This window comes from Salvelinus sp. IW2-2015, linkage group LG26 (assembly GCF_002910315.2).
Source record: "Salvelinus sp. IW2-2015 linkage group LG26, ASM291031v2, whole genome shotgun sequence".
Classification (NCBI taxonomy): domain Eukaryota; kingdom Metazoa; phylum Chordata; class Actinopteri; order Salmoniformes; family Salmonidae; genus Salvelinus; species Salvelinus sp. IW2-2015.
In genome coordinates, this window is record NC_036866.1 from 30251542 (window position 1) to 30267098 (window position 15557).

General features: G+C 44.0%; 1 pseudogene; it reads left to right on the top strand.

Annotated features, from left to right (window-relative positions):
* The window catches only part of LOC111952314 (leucine-rich repeat-containing protein 56-like), a 30949-nt pseudogene extending 19509 nt beyond the window's left edge, over positions 1 to 11440 (top strand).
* The last annotated feature ends 4117 nt before the right edge of the window (positions 11441 to 15557 follow it).

Genomic DNA, 15557 nt, shown 5'->3' on the forward strand with positions numbered 1-15557 from the left:
ATTTAGAAAATGTAAAAAAAAAAAAAGTATTACAGTACTAGTAGTAGGCCACTTTGTAGGCTAACTCAACTGAGCTGCTAGCTAATGTTACACATTGTTTAGCTAAGTGAATTAAATGTCATCAGCTAGCTAACTTTCTATTAGCTAGCTATCTTGATGTAATTATTGTAAATGAAAAACACAGTCTCCAAATGCTTTTGTAGAAAGCAGTCATGAAGAGGGGGAAATTGCAGCTCCAGCTGTCAGAAAAGGGAGAGTGTAGGCTACTGGATAGCGCAGGTAACTTTGTGGGGGGACATTATGAAAACATTCTCCAGTTTCAGACCCAAGAGAGAAAAACCTTGAGGACAGAGAGATAATAGCGACATAATATTCAGTGCGGTCTAATTTGAGTATAATGAAGCCTGTTTCTTTGTGATGTTTTCTGTCCTCAGATATAGAAAGCCTGTGTTTGCAAATGAAGAGAGGGGTCCCAATGAATGTTCCAAAAGACTAATGGTGCATTTCCATACATGATTTATCCCAGTGTTTTACCTATAAGGCTCAGACTTTTCGGTTTCCATCTACGCAGGCCGGCACCCTTGTGCCACTACGCCATGTCTCCGGCGGACCTGCTCTTACRTGGGGCCAAAGCCAAGCCACTGGTACTTTGCAGTTTAATTTACATAAAAGGCTAACTGTGAACTAACACCTTCTCACAAACCAGCTGTATTCTTGTATACAAAATGTTGATAACATAGGTAGGCCTACCTATATGCCATGGGTTATATGTGTATGCCTACTTATGTTAGCACAGGTTGTATACAAATATACAGTTAAACATTACACACAATGTATAAACCTATTACAATTGGGGCAGGCAAACCCTGCTGGAGGTCTGCTGGGTGTGCAAGATTCTGTTTCAGCCCAGCAATAACACACCTGATTCAACTTATCAAACCCAATGAGTTGACAATCAAGTGTGCTATTTCTGGGCTGTAACAGAAGTTTTCTCACTCACGGATCAGTGGAGCAAGGTTGTGCTATCGCTGGTATGGTGTTTTTTCTTTTGTTCACCTGAAATGATGCTTTAGTAATAATAGTCTACTCCTCAATGATCTATTGTTGTTTTGACTAAGATGTCTAATCTTAACATACGAGTTATCTTATTTTATAGGGATGAAGTGTTGATTCCTTCAAGGGAAGTGTTTTAACTTGTTTTAATTGTTAAACAATTTTATTCTAATGAACTAGTGTCAATGTTGATTAATCACGTATCACAATCCTGCAATAAAGAGGGGAAGGGTTCTGTCTCTGTGTCTGTTTCTGTTGAATGAATTGTTTTCAGATGGTCATACCAAGAATCATTTAGCTATTTGATTTTGAATAGTAAGACCCCTTGAAGTATCAAAAAATATATTTAAAGAATATTTGTTGAAAACAATGTTTGGGCCTTACTGCTGTTAGCACATACAAATGCATTGAATAACAGATTCACTACATGGAACAACAAAAGGAAGTTTGTTCTGAAGTGTCTGTCCTATATCTGAGAGATATAAGAAAGATCAGGAAATATATACATATATTTTTCTTTACATGTATTTAGCCACTTATTTTTGGCACTAAACAGTCTAAGACCTGTCTAAGCCAGGGGGTGGGGGGGGGGGGGGGGTTCTACTAAGCTATTTAGAATACCAAGATCATTTAGCTATTTGATTTTGAATTTTAAGACCCCTTGAAGTATCAAAAATAATTATATACAGAACCAGTCAAAAGTTTGGACACACCTACTCATTCCAGGGTTTTTCTTAATTTTTTACTATTTATTACATTGTAGAATAATAGTGAAGACATCAAAACTATGAAATAACACATATGGAATCATGTAGTAACCCAAAAAGTGTTAAACAAATCAAAATATATTTTATATTTGCGACTCTTCAAAGTAGCCGCCCTTTGCCTTGATGACAGCTTTGCACACTCTTGGCAACTCTTGTAACATAACAAAATGTGTAGCAAGGGAAGGGGTCTGAATACTTTCCGAATGCACTGAAGGTGGATGCGGTGGATTGAGATGCATCCAATGCAAAAACAAAACCATATCTCTAGCTTAAACTGATGCATTTTTATGGGGATTTTTTATTATGCTAATTCTATTCCTGTGGGTAAGTGGACATCGACCTTAGGGGGTTTTAAGTGACGACATATAACATTGGTTAGTGCAAATCCAACCTTTAAAATGTAGGTACAGTATGAAAATAATATTGGTCAATAATATCCTTTTTTTATTAACATTTTGTTAGCTTTATAATCATGAGAAATTGAACTATACTGAACAAAAATATGAACGCAACACGCAACAATTTCAAAGGTTTTACTGAGTTACAGTTCATATAAGGAAAACAGTCAATTCAAATAAATTCATTAGGCCCTAATTTATGGATTTCACATGAATGGGAATACAGATATGCATCTGTTGGCCACAGATACCTTTAAAAAAAGGTAGGGGAGTGGATCAGAAAACCAGTCAGTATCTGGTGTGACCAACATTTGCCTCATGCAGCGCGACACATCTCCTTCGCATAGAGTTGATCAGGCTGTTGATTGTGGCCTGTTGAATGTTGTTCCACTCCTCTTCAATGGCTGTGTGAAGTTTCTGGATATTGGCGGGAACCGGAACACGCTGTCATACATGTTGATCCAGAGCATCCCAAACATGCTCAATGGGTGACATGTCTGGTGAGTATGCAGGCCATGGAACAACTGGGACATTTTCAGCCTCCATGAATTGTGTACAGACCCTTGCATTATCATGCTGAAACATGAGGTGCTGGCGGCGGATAAATGGCACGACAATGTGCCTCAGGATGTCGTCACAGTATTTCTGAGTTCAAATTGCCATCGATAAAATGCAATTGTGTTCGTTGTCTGTAGCTTATGGCTGCCCATACCATAACCCCACCACCACCATGGGGCACTCTGTTCACAACATTGACATCAGCAAATCGCTCGCCCCCAAAAGACACCATACACGTGGTCTGCGGTTGTGAGGTCGGTTGGACGTACTGCCAAATTCCCTAAAACGACGTTGGAGATGGCTTATGGTAGAGAAATGAACATAAAATTATCTGGCAACAGCTCTGGTGGACATTCCTGCAGTCAGCATGCCAATTGCACGCTCTGGCATTGTGTTGTGTGACAAAACTACACATTTTAGAGTGGCCTTTTATTGTCCCCATTACATAGGTGCACCTGTGTAATGATCATACTGTTTAATCAGCTTCTTGATATGCCACACTTGTCATGTGGATGGTTTATCTTGGCAAAGGAGAAATGCTTGGGATGTAAACAAATTTGTGCACACAGGTTCCTTGACGAACCTGTACCCCACACATTTACTCAGTACCAGGCCCCCTGTATATAGTTTCGTTATTGTTATGTAGTTCTGTGTTACTTGTTATTTTCACTTTATTTAATTTTGGAAATATTTTCTTAACTCTATTTCTTGAACTGCACTGTTGGTTAAGGGCTTGTAAGTAAGCATTTCACCTGTTGTTTTCGGCACATGTGACAAATAACAATTGGTTTGAATTTGATAGAAATAAACTTTTTGTGCGTATGGAACATTTCTGGGATCTTTTATTTGAAACATGGGACCAACACTTTATATGTGGCATTTATATTTTTGTTCATTGTAGCTAGTTATACCTAGGTAGCTTACAATGTTAGCAGATTTTTCTCAAAACGTACTTCATTGTGGCTAGCTTCTTCTTGGCCCTAATGTTAGCCTGTACAGCCAAATATCACTCCAGATTWTTTTTTTTTTTTGATATGGCCAGCGTTGTAGACCATTTCTCCCCTCTTGCTGCACCTTTAGCTAATCTCGAAATATCTGTAATGCGGCGAAAACCAGCGTGCTGCAAGCGTTCTGTTGTCATCGGTGCTTGTTTTTAGTCAAAAAAATGTATCCTACGTCACTAATCTGGTGAGGACCTTTGGCAAGGCATTTGATTGGTTTAACGTGTTACGAGTCGTCACTGATTAACACCCCCTCTTTAGCAGATTTCCGCAGTGACACTTCCCCAGGTTTCCCGTTTTACAGATGGCAAAATGAAGGAGGCTTTTATATTATTAAAAAAATTGCCTCCTATTGGTTCAGGCCAGGGACCAATCACAATGGGAATACAACACAAAACATACTTTGATTGGTCAGATTGTGGCAACTCATTTACCAATGAGGGGATTCAATTATCTGGCTCGGGTTACCCTGGTGGGYGGAGTTTGCAGCGGTTGAAAAGTGATTGCATTAGTTTTGGAGGCGGTGTTATGATACTAATAGTTTGTCGAGCCTGGTGGTTAGTATGGTTGTAGCTACCAGTACAGCTCCATCTAGTTGTCACGTTGGGGATAACAGTTGTGGACAACTGTAGCATTTTAGCTAAGCCTAACCCTAAACCTTTTCCTAACCTTAACCTCATTCTCCTAACCAGCTACGTAATGTCACTTCTGTCCGTAGCTGGGTTAGGCTTAGCTAAAATGCTACAGTTGTCAACAAACCATCAATCTCGACAAACCATCAGTATCACCACAGGGGCTCCAGGAGATGAGCTTCAAAACATGATTCATATAGGCTATCTAAATACCTTTAAATCAATATATTACTCTGGTGCTCGTTTTAAAAGTTGGGTACACCAGTGCTACTAGTACCAATGAACAAAGCCCTGCCGGTAGCCTTTTTCCCTCCTGATGTTCTGTTGTGACAATTCCACCCATGCCTCTGGATCATGGCTGTGTAGGGACCTGGGAACCACGCTGTCTCACCTTCAGGTGCTGTGGATATCTCACTGCAGCCTGGTAGACCTGGATGCTCTCCCCTCCTCTCTCAAGGTAGAGTTTGTAGTGGAAAACCTTTGCAGTGTACCATCATGAACTACAGTCTACAAGACCTGTTACTCCACCTGGCTTCTATCCACCTCGCTCACCTGTGAAAACCTCACAATTCAACGTTTTATGTATTTGACTATGTAAAAGTTGAGTTCCACTAAACCTGAGCCTGTGTTGGTATGTCCTCTCCCTACGCTAGGAGCTGTATGTGGTCTACAACAGAGTGTCGAACCTGAGTCAGGTGAGCATGCTGGAGAATCTACAGCTGTTGGACCTGGAAGGGAATGATGTGGATGACCTGGTGCAGGTGCAGTACCCAGACCTGCGCTCCCAACTCCGCACGCTCACCCTAGAGGGAAACCCTGTCTGTATGCACCCCCACCCTAATGCCACAGGTATTTACACACACTCCTACACTCCTAACCCTAACCCTCACCACAACCACAATCATGTATATTATTGTATATATTACTGAATCTGGATTTTAGATACTCCAAGATGCATGCATATATGTATGTGTGTGTGTGTGTGTGTGTGTGTGTGTGTGTGTGTGTGTGTGTGTGTGTGTGTGTGTGTGTCGTGTGTGTGTGTTGGTTGTTGGTGTGTTGGTGCTGTGTGTGTGTGTGGTCCAGGCATGGAGTGTGAGTGTTTGAGTCTGGTAATGAGATTATCCAGAATGACTGTGCTACCATGGCTCTGCATGCTGGGCTCAGGCTGTGAGTCATACTCTCCACAATGTCCCCCATATGGGCCCAGATGATAATGTCCGCATCAGGCAGAACAGGGTGGGACTGGAGAGCAGGGGACAGGGAATTGGTGTTCAGAGCAAAACAGGCTTTGCTTGTGTAAGTAGGGATGCTACAAGCTGTGTTGATGGTTAGTATAAACATTGCTCAACTAGGCAGGGTGGAAAATATACTCTCTTTAGCACAGGTGTTGATATGGGAATGAGCCCATATTAAAGTGGTGTATTAGGGTTTCACTATAACGACGTGATGCAGTGTTGAAGTGGTATGAATGGATGAGTGAATGTGTTTATTTTTGACCCACCCAACCAGCAGCAGGAATTAGGAAACTGGGGCAGTGAGGGAGGGAACGCTGTCCTGAATATGCATTAGGCTTGGTCCAAGCACTGAGAGAGGGGTCCTTGGGTTTGCTTTTTTTCTTTCTTTCTAGACTCTGGTTGTCTATACCCTTGGTGGAGCACAGAAAGTGTAGCTCTCTCTCTCTCTCTTTCTTCTCTCTCCTCCCCCTCGATCTCGCCTCTCTCTTGTCTCTTTCCCTCTCTCTCCCCCCTCTCTCTCTGCTGGTTGGTGAAGGGTGAGAGTARTCCGCTCTAATTTGATCTCTTAGCAGCAGCATAGTGCTTTTACTGGTCTCTCTCCCTCCTCGCTCTCCTCAGTGCTGATAAAGGACCAGAACACAGTACAAAGTGCAGATTATTGCCATTATTGGCACTCAGAACCATTTTCTTTGTCTCCTCCTTTGAACATAAGTTACACTCATTGTGGCTTAAAGCTCTTCTAACAGGGCTATGTTCTTTTACAGTATGTTATTCTGGTGTTAAGGGGTGTGTTTGGCGTTGAAAGGATAACTTTGAAAGGTTGGACATTCCTTGGCCTTAATCGACCATTAAAATCACAACCAAAGCACAACCTTGGACCCTTTATGCAGTCACCTATCATATTTGTATCACCTAACATACTGAATCGACTGTGTAGTTCAGAGGTAGGCAACTCCGCTTCTCCAGGGCTGCACTGGATGCATTATTTCAAGTCCTGTTTTAACACACCTAGCCTAATTCAACCTGTCATCTGCTTATATGGACCTCGATTAGTTGAATGAGGTGTGTAAGTGCTGGGCTGGAACAAAAGCCTGCATATACTGCAGCTCTCCAGGACTAGATTTTCCCCACCCTCCATGTAGTACCCTTTGACTGGGCTGGTCTTGTGCAACTGAAAGTAGTTGGAGTGGATCTGTTAGCGTCTCTTTTTTTATGTGCGGGTTCTCTTCCTTCAAGGTACCCTCTCGTGTTTCTTCATCCTGCCTTCTCCTTTCCCTAGTCCAAGGAGGAAAAGGGTTACTGCTACCGGTCGGCGGGAGGGGAGCTGGTCCCACAGCTGCATTACCTAGACTACATATGTGCAGAGGAGAAGGCAGGGCCTGGCTGCACCAGCTCCATGGGGGAAGACTGGGCCCTGCTCAGAGAGTCCATCAAAGACTGCAGCTGCGCAGAGATGGCACAGGGTGTGTGTGTGTGTGTCTTTTTGCTTCTATAAGGCCATTAATACTACTCTGTATTGTACTCTTCTATATTTTCCCTCTTCCCTGTCTGGCCATAGAGGAGAGAGCAGCCAGTGTGAGTGCCTACTCCAGACCCAGCTCTGGCCAGCGCCTAGCTAACAGCCTCTCCAGTTCCCGTCCCTCCAGCCGACCGGTCAGTGCAAGGCCCCTCTCAGCAGTTGACTCCAGACCCCTTTCTGGGTCGTGACCCTTATCAGGGGCTGGGTCCAGAGTCCTCTCTCCTTCCGGGTCCAGATCCGGTTCTGCTGATGTAGGTCCAGCCTCTGTGGACCCAGACGCTAGCGTTCTGACGCACGGTGAGATACTGTATTGGTGTCCTACCATCTCCACATACAAGGCCCCACTTTTAGTAACTGAATATGGCCCATATAGTGAACCAGGCTTATTGTTTTGTATCCTTTTTGTGTGTTATTCAACAGTTTCTAATGTATTTGACTTATTTTCAAAACGTAGCATCCAAATGTATAATTAGTCAACACTGCCACCATGAGGACATGTTGTAACAGTGTCTGAAGATTCATCATGTCGTTTTAAATCAGAGATCATTGATTTTCTCACCCCAGAAATCAGGCATACTATGCCTTTATCCAGTTCCCTAATTTCCCAAGTTGTGACAATCGCCATCCCTGATTAGCTATCCTCCACAGTAATGAAATGTTTTTTGTTTCTCTCCAAGTGCAGGGAAGATCTTGTTCTGTGGAAATCCTGTCCAGGCCCTCAGAGCCAGGTGACAGAAGATGAGGGTATGTTGACCCATCAGTGGGGAGAAACTGTAAATACTGAGTTCTTACTCATTTCTGGCACATTGACCACCACAGCAGAGATTTGACAGTTTTCCAGCGCCAATGGAAAGTGGCCCAGAGTGAAGGTGGAATAGTTATGTGTTGTGACAGGCCATTATGGCTGGGTGACATCGCCTCCGTCTCTCTGTGATGTCAGGATGAACAGAAGAAGATAATTATCCGAGAGAGGAGGGGAGGGTGATGGAGCGATGCAGCTGTGGCCTAGGTGACATGACAGACGGAGCTCCCTGCCAACGTCAGACGATCTGTCATCTCTACACTCTGTCACTCTCTCTTTTATTTTCCTAATTTCTCTTTCGGTTCTTCACTGTATTTCTTCCTCTGCCTCCATCCATATTCTATATCTCCGTCCCTCTCACCATTCCTGTCCCTCCCTCTGATTCCCTCTCTCTATTCCCCTTACCCTCCTCTATCTCCAACCTCATCCATCTCACTCTCTCCCTATGCAGGTGCCACCCCCACCTCTGTGTAAAGCTCTGTCTTTAACTTCATAATGTCTCCCTGCCTCTCTCTCCCTACCTTTGTCTGCAGACTGCGGCCCCCTCACCTGTGTTCACTCCGAGCGCCCCACCCCTCCATGTTTTGGAGCACACATATGACCTTTCGGAGTAGGACGGACACCAGCGCAGCGACGTGTTCTCTGAGCTCAGGGCCTGGAGGGAACAGCATACCATGTACTGACCACTTAGTCCTGTGTCAGTCAGTCAGCCAGCCACTCTGAACTGACTTTTCCCTCTTTTCTATGACTTTGTGTTCCAGATGTCTATTAGCCATGGAGGGGGATGGCCTCAGATACTGCCCATCCTCCACAGTGATGAAGAGAAGGATGATGAAGGAAGTCTCAGCATTTTCAGTGGCGAGGAGGTGGGTGGAAAAAGAGACGGGTCGAGTCACTGGGCAACTTACCTTTCCAGTCCCCCTCTTCAGGTGAGTCTCTCTCACCTCTGGTTTACAAGGCCATCAAACATGTCAAACCTATTCAGTATATGAAATATAAAACCAAGAAACCTAAATATAAATCCAAGGATTTTAACACAGAATAATTTGAAATCACACTACCACAATGCAACATCAAATGTTCTCTAGTAAACTATGCTTCATTTACAGATGTGTTTCAGATAAAAGCCAAATCCCTTGAGGTGGCCTGTATCTCCCTGTCCTCTGAATCCACTCTGACGCCTTCTCCCCCTCAAAACGCCACATCAGACCCTGGTGGCCGGAGGGTGTTAGAGCTGCGAGCGCGCAGACTGAGGCTTAGTGGTGGGGTGGCTGAGGCCAGAGCTGGGACTGCTGTAAAGCCTACTGACGACCACACAGAGCTAGGGCCAATTAGAGGAGACCCAGGCTTGAGGAACCAAGGGCTACAGGAGTCTATGAGGCCCAAAGTCCCTGTGCTTCCCCAGGCTACTCCCCACCTGCCACACAGCCTCCATCCCCCTAGTCCAAGGGCTCAGTCACCGACAGGCAGAGCTTCTGTGCAGTCCAGCAACGGGCATCAACCAATCCCCTCGTACAGACCACCAGAGAGGATGACCATCATGTTTAGGGAAGAGGACCCTGGGGGCTGGATTACATCCAACAATCACCTGAAGAGTGGAACATAGGAAGTTCACACTTGGATTCCATAGATTCTATCTCAGTGTATTGACTCCCTCTGCTGGACAGTTATAGAATCACTTGCATCCCTCTTTTCTTTCCCAGCTCAGAATTGTACAGTACTGACCTCACAGTGCCTTTACTGAGGACAACAGCCCTTGTAGGAGTGGGGGGGCACAGTCCCGAAATTGCATTTTTTGTAGCCCACTGTTTTATCATTGGAATGTGATACAAAACAAGGCAACGGTGTGCTTAAGGACCATGTGGACGACCTCCGAGCGGTCGGATAGGCTGTTTGGAGTGTTCATCCGACTGGATTAAAAAAAGTAATAATAATGTCCCCCCATCTTCTAAAACCAAAGTTGTGCCCCTGATCATAGCAAAAGTAATGAAGACATCACATGGAGTTTTCTAAATGAAATAGTGTATGTGCATATAATCAGACTGTGTCAGAGTGCTTTAGGCTAGTACTAACACTACTGAAGCTTTTTCTGAATATTTGGGGAAAGTTAGTTGGCCAGTGTTCCTGCTTAGAGAAATACCCCTGAGCTGCTGGATCAGGACCAGTGCTATTGTGAAGCTTACAATGGAAAGGTCAGGACCAGAGAGAGGAAAACTGATCCTAAATCAGTTCCTATGGGTAGAATGAAATTTAAGTGCTGTTTGTTTTGACTGGAGAAACTCTGTGACACCCTCCTCTTCATGTGGCGTCCCATGTCGACAACAGCTGAACAATTTTAAACCAAGCTGACATATTTGAGCAAGCCCAATCCTGTTCCGGGAGACCGGGAATCCACACACACATACACACTCACACAGCAAACTGAGGGCCTGATTCCAGTCCACATGCCTGTCAGTTCCGCTTCATTGCGGTCTCAGGCAACAGGACACAAATAAAGGAGCAATAGAATAACAAAACATTGTCTGTCATCACAACCACAGACTACTGTTAGATTACTTACTACCATAGAAGACTTGTGTGGGATTAATGGATACACAGAAACACAGAAAATACCATACGAAGGTGCGTGTTTCAACCACGAGACTGTCCTTACATAACAAGAAGAAGCTGTTGGTTTGACTTGCCTGAATAACCTGATGCATTTTGCTGCCTCCTGTCTGAGCCCATCTGTGCAGCCGTTTCCCAACACGCACCTGTGCTCTCACCAGCCATGTCTCACATGATCTGTATAGCTGGCACCCTGTTGGGCCTTCTCAACTGCAATGCCTACTTACTGCTCATCTCATTTAACCAGAGAATTTAATTCTCTGAGGTTAACACTCTTGGCAAAGGGCAATCATCCACACTGCCTGCTAGTGATGAGAGAGAGAGAGGGAGATCTATGCAGCAGACATCTGGAGAGGGAAGCTCAGTCAGGGGTCCAGGTAGTAGGCTCATTTAACAGGTTTATAATTTGACTGTGGAAAGACAGACTCCCAGCTGGTGGTGACTGACTGGAATTTGGATTGTAGAGAGCTTGGCCCTGCTCACCAGTCATTAGTCTGTAACCAACCAGGTGCACTGTAAATGTAGCCTGCAGGTTGTATATATCCTCTCCCACCATTACACCACACACTGAAGTCTACTAGCGTTATCATAAAACGAGAAAATACCTTCACCACTATACAAGGCTGCTATTTGTAACCAGCTGACCACTACATAAAGATGACAGACCACATAGTAAAGGGCCTGGTAACAGACTATGTCAGGGTGTGGGTACATTGGTTGGACCCTTCTGCCCCTGGGTTACTGTGAATGGAACACTATCATTACAACCTTGTTGGGAGATGATTGACACTGTTGGTATGGCAGCAGGTGGAAGGAAGATGCTTTTTCTTTGATATCAAATTAAAAAGACAATTATACCACCTCACCACTCCTCCCCAAATCTGCCTCTTGATTCCCAAGAGATATCTTTCAACAGAACATTCATGCTCTTCAGAGGGTGGAGGAAGGGTGTTTAGGCTCAAGTCAAATTTTAAAAAAAGTAAACAGTACTAATTATAATGTCACCCGTTTACCAGACATCTGAAACGCAAACAAGATGCCAAGTGGATGGATGTTTATCGTATCATTCAAAAATGTAGATTCTTTCTTAGAAGTAAATTATCTTATAGGAGTCTCTGAGAGGAGATGGGGACACCCCATTCCTAGCTTCAGTGGACATGCAGCATGCAAACATAAACCGGTGTTCTTATCCTGACAACAACATACCTATAGTGACGGCCCACACATAGAATAACTGAACACAGCATTCTGAATAACAGAATATCTATGGGCCCATACAAGTTTGGTACTAGGGGGTAACTAGCCCCCTCCTAAGAACAATGTCTAATTGCTGACACAAAAAAAGCAACGTTTGGAGAAAAAAATGGTATGTGGATGAAGGTCATGGTTAGACAAATAAACTATAAAGGGAAATAAATGGCTACAATTTACACTTTTTTAGTTATTTCATAAAATGTTGTTCTTAGAAAAAAAATTAAGTACTGGGGTAACTSCCCCCCCCCCCCCCCCCCCCCAACACACTCATCCAACATATTACTTTATTCAAAAATAATCAACATTTTTCTCTCTGAACAAGTGGATTAATATGACTACACAGTTACCCCAGGGGGCTAGTTACCCCCTAGTACCCTACTTTGACTGTAATGTAAACAGTGTCAGCACAACATACATACTAGCTATAAAAATAAGGACTCAGAAATAATTGGGTTTGGATGTGATTTACGATCTTGTCAAGTAGGTTTCAGTTAAACTCACAATCCGACAACCTCAGTCATAAGAGGCAGAAGAAGAAGTGATATAACTACAGTAGATGAGTTACAATATAAAGTTAACAAGGCACAAAATCGCAGTCTGAGCCTGATGCCAAGCAAGAAACGTGTAATTATATAACAGACATGCATTCGCTGACATAGACACCTTGTCAAGTGTGAGCAATTAATAAGACAACTATTCGAGGAAACTGCCTGCCTTGTTCTGTTACTTTAGGTGGAGGCATGTCAGTTTTCCATTCTAGAAATGATAACAAAGCTCAACTGGGTCCCAGTGTTGGAACAGCTTATGGGTTCAGACATGTACAGTATGGAACAGAATCCTGCCCACAGCAGTGTTCATTTTGGCACTATTTTTTTAGATTGAGTCTACTCTTAGTCAATTTGACTAAAYCATTTTTTTTGTCATTTAAATAATGATTATGTCTAGTTATTGGCAAAATGACAAAAACAGTTGGCCATTTTAGTCAACTAAATGCCCTTAGATTTTAGTCACATTTTAGTCACATTACAAATGTTGTATTGCCTCATTAACTTATAGTAAACATAAATAATTGACTTAAGTGCAGAAACATATATAGTCTTGTCCTACCAACATATCTTTTTGCATAACATCCTACTCTCTTCCCAACAGCAGACAAACATACATACATGTACAGTTGAAGTCGGAAGTTCACATACACTTAGGTTGGAGTCATTAAAAATAGTTTTTCAACCACTCCACAAATTTCTTCTTAACAAACTATAGTTTTGGCAAGTCGGTTAGGACATCTACTTTGTGCATGACACAAGTCATTTTTCCAACAATTTTTTGCAGACAAAATATTTCACTTAATCACAATTCTAGTGGGTCAGATTTACGTACAGTTTACATACACTAAATTGACTGTGCATTTAAACAGCTTGGAAAATTCCAGAAAATGTCATGGCTTTAGAAGCTTCTGATAGGCTAATTGACATCATTTGAGTCTATTGGAGGTGTACCTGTGGATGTATTTCAAGGCCTACCTTCCAACTCAGTGCCTCGTTGCTTGACATCTTGGGAAAATCAAAATAAATCAGCCAAGACCTCAGAAAAAAAATTGTAGACCTCCAAAAGTCTGGTTCATCCTTGGGATCAATTTCCAAACACCTGAAGGTACCACGTTCATCTGTACAAACAATAGTACGCAAGTATAAACACCATGGGACCACGTAGCCGTCATACCGCTCAGGAAGGAGACGCGTTCTGTCTCCTAGAGATTAATGTACTTTGGTGCGAAAAGTGGAAATCAATCCCAGAACAACAGTAAAGGACCTTGGGAGGATGCTGGAGGAAACAYGTACAAAAGTATCTATATCCACAGTAAAACTAGTCCTATATCGACATAACCTGAAATGCCACTCAGCAAGGAAGATATCACTGCTCCAAAACTGCCATAAAAAAAGCCAGACTAAGGTTTGCAACTGCACATGGGGACAAAGATTGTACTTTTTGGAGAAATGTCCTCTGGTCTGATGAACCAAAAATGGATCTGTTTGGCTATAATGACCATCATTATGTTTGGATGAAAAAGGGGGAGGCTTGCAAGCCAAAGAACACCATCCCAACCGTGAAGCACGGGGGTGGCAGCATCATGTTGTGGGGGTGCTTTGCTGCAGGAGGGACTGGTGCTCTTCACAAAATAGATGGCATCATGAGGAAGGAAAATTATGTGGATATATTGAAGCAACATCAAGACATCAGTTAGGAAGTTAAAGCTTGGTCGCAAATGGGTCTTCCAAATGGACAATGATCRCAAGCATACTTCCAAAGTTGTGGCAAATGGCTTAAGGACAACAAAGTCAAGGTATTGGAGTGGCCATCACTAAGCCCTGACCTCAATCCTATAGAACATTTGTGGGCAGAACTAAAAAGGCATGTGCGAGCAAGGAGGCCTACAAACCTGATTCAGTTACACCAGCTCTGTCAGGAGGAATGGGACAAAATTCACCCAACTTATTGTGGGAAGCCTGAGTTAGGCTTGGGACTGGGTCCTATCAGATGCATAAACAAGGACAGCCAGGGCCTTCCTCCAGGTACGGTGACAAAGGCACAGATGGTCCTGGACAGAGGGAACCGCAACCTCTTGGGTGGGGAACAAGGGGGATTGGTAACCCAGAGCACACTCGAAGGGTGACATACCTGACGAGGCGTTGGTGAGGGTGTTGTGGGCATATTCAACCCAGGGTAGCTGAGCGCTCCAGGAAGAAGGGTTAGCAGAAATCACGTAGCGTCGGGCAGTCTCCATCTCTTGGTTTGCCTGTTCGGTCTGGGGGTGATATCCAGAAGAAAGACTGACATTGATACCAAGAGCTGAACAGAAGGATATCCATACCTGGGAGGTAAACTGGTGTCCTCTGTTGGAAACGATATCAGTGGGATGCCATGCAGATGAAACACATGGGATACTAACAGGTCTGCAGTCTCCCTGGAGGATGGGAGCTTGGAGAGGGGAATGAAGTGAGCCATTTTGGGAAAACCTGTCAATAAGGGTGAGGATGACGGAGTTACCGTTAGATAGGGGAAGGCAGGTGACGAAGTCCAGAGCTATGTGTGACCAGGGGCAACTGGATATGGGAAGAGGGCGGAGCAGACCGGAAGTGGGTTTGGTGGAGGTTTTGTTCCCGGGCACAAACCGAACAGGCTGAGACAAACTCCCAGACATCTCTCCATGGTGGGCCCCCAAAAGTGCTGACGCAGGAAGGCGAGGGTCCGGTTCATACCAGGGTGACAGGTGAGGTGGGTAGAATGGCCCCACTGAAGAACATCAGAGCGAACACAATTTGGAACAAACAGAGCATTACTAAGACCGTTACCCGGGTCAGGCTGGTTCTGCTGAGCTTGGCGGATACGGGACTCAATCTCCCAGGTYACAGCGGCAACGATGCAGGTGGATGGCACAATGGCTCCTGGCTCGGTACCCGTGTTGTCGGTGGTGAACTGGCGAGAAAGGGCATCAGGCTTGGTATTCTTCGAACCGGGGCGATAAGTGAGTGTGAAATTGAATCTACCGAAGAACAAGACCCACCTGGCTTGCCGGGACTTCAGACGTTTGGCGGTCTGGAAGTAGGACATGTTTTTATAGTCAGTCCACATGATGAATGGGGTTACAGAGCCCTCCAGCCAGTGACACCATTCCTACAGAGCCAGCTTAACTTCCAGGAGTTCCCGGTTTCCAATGTCAAAGTTCC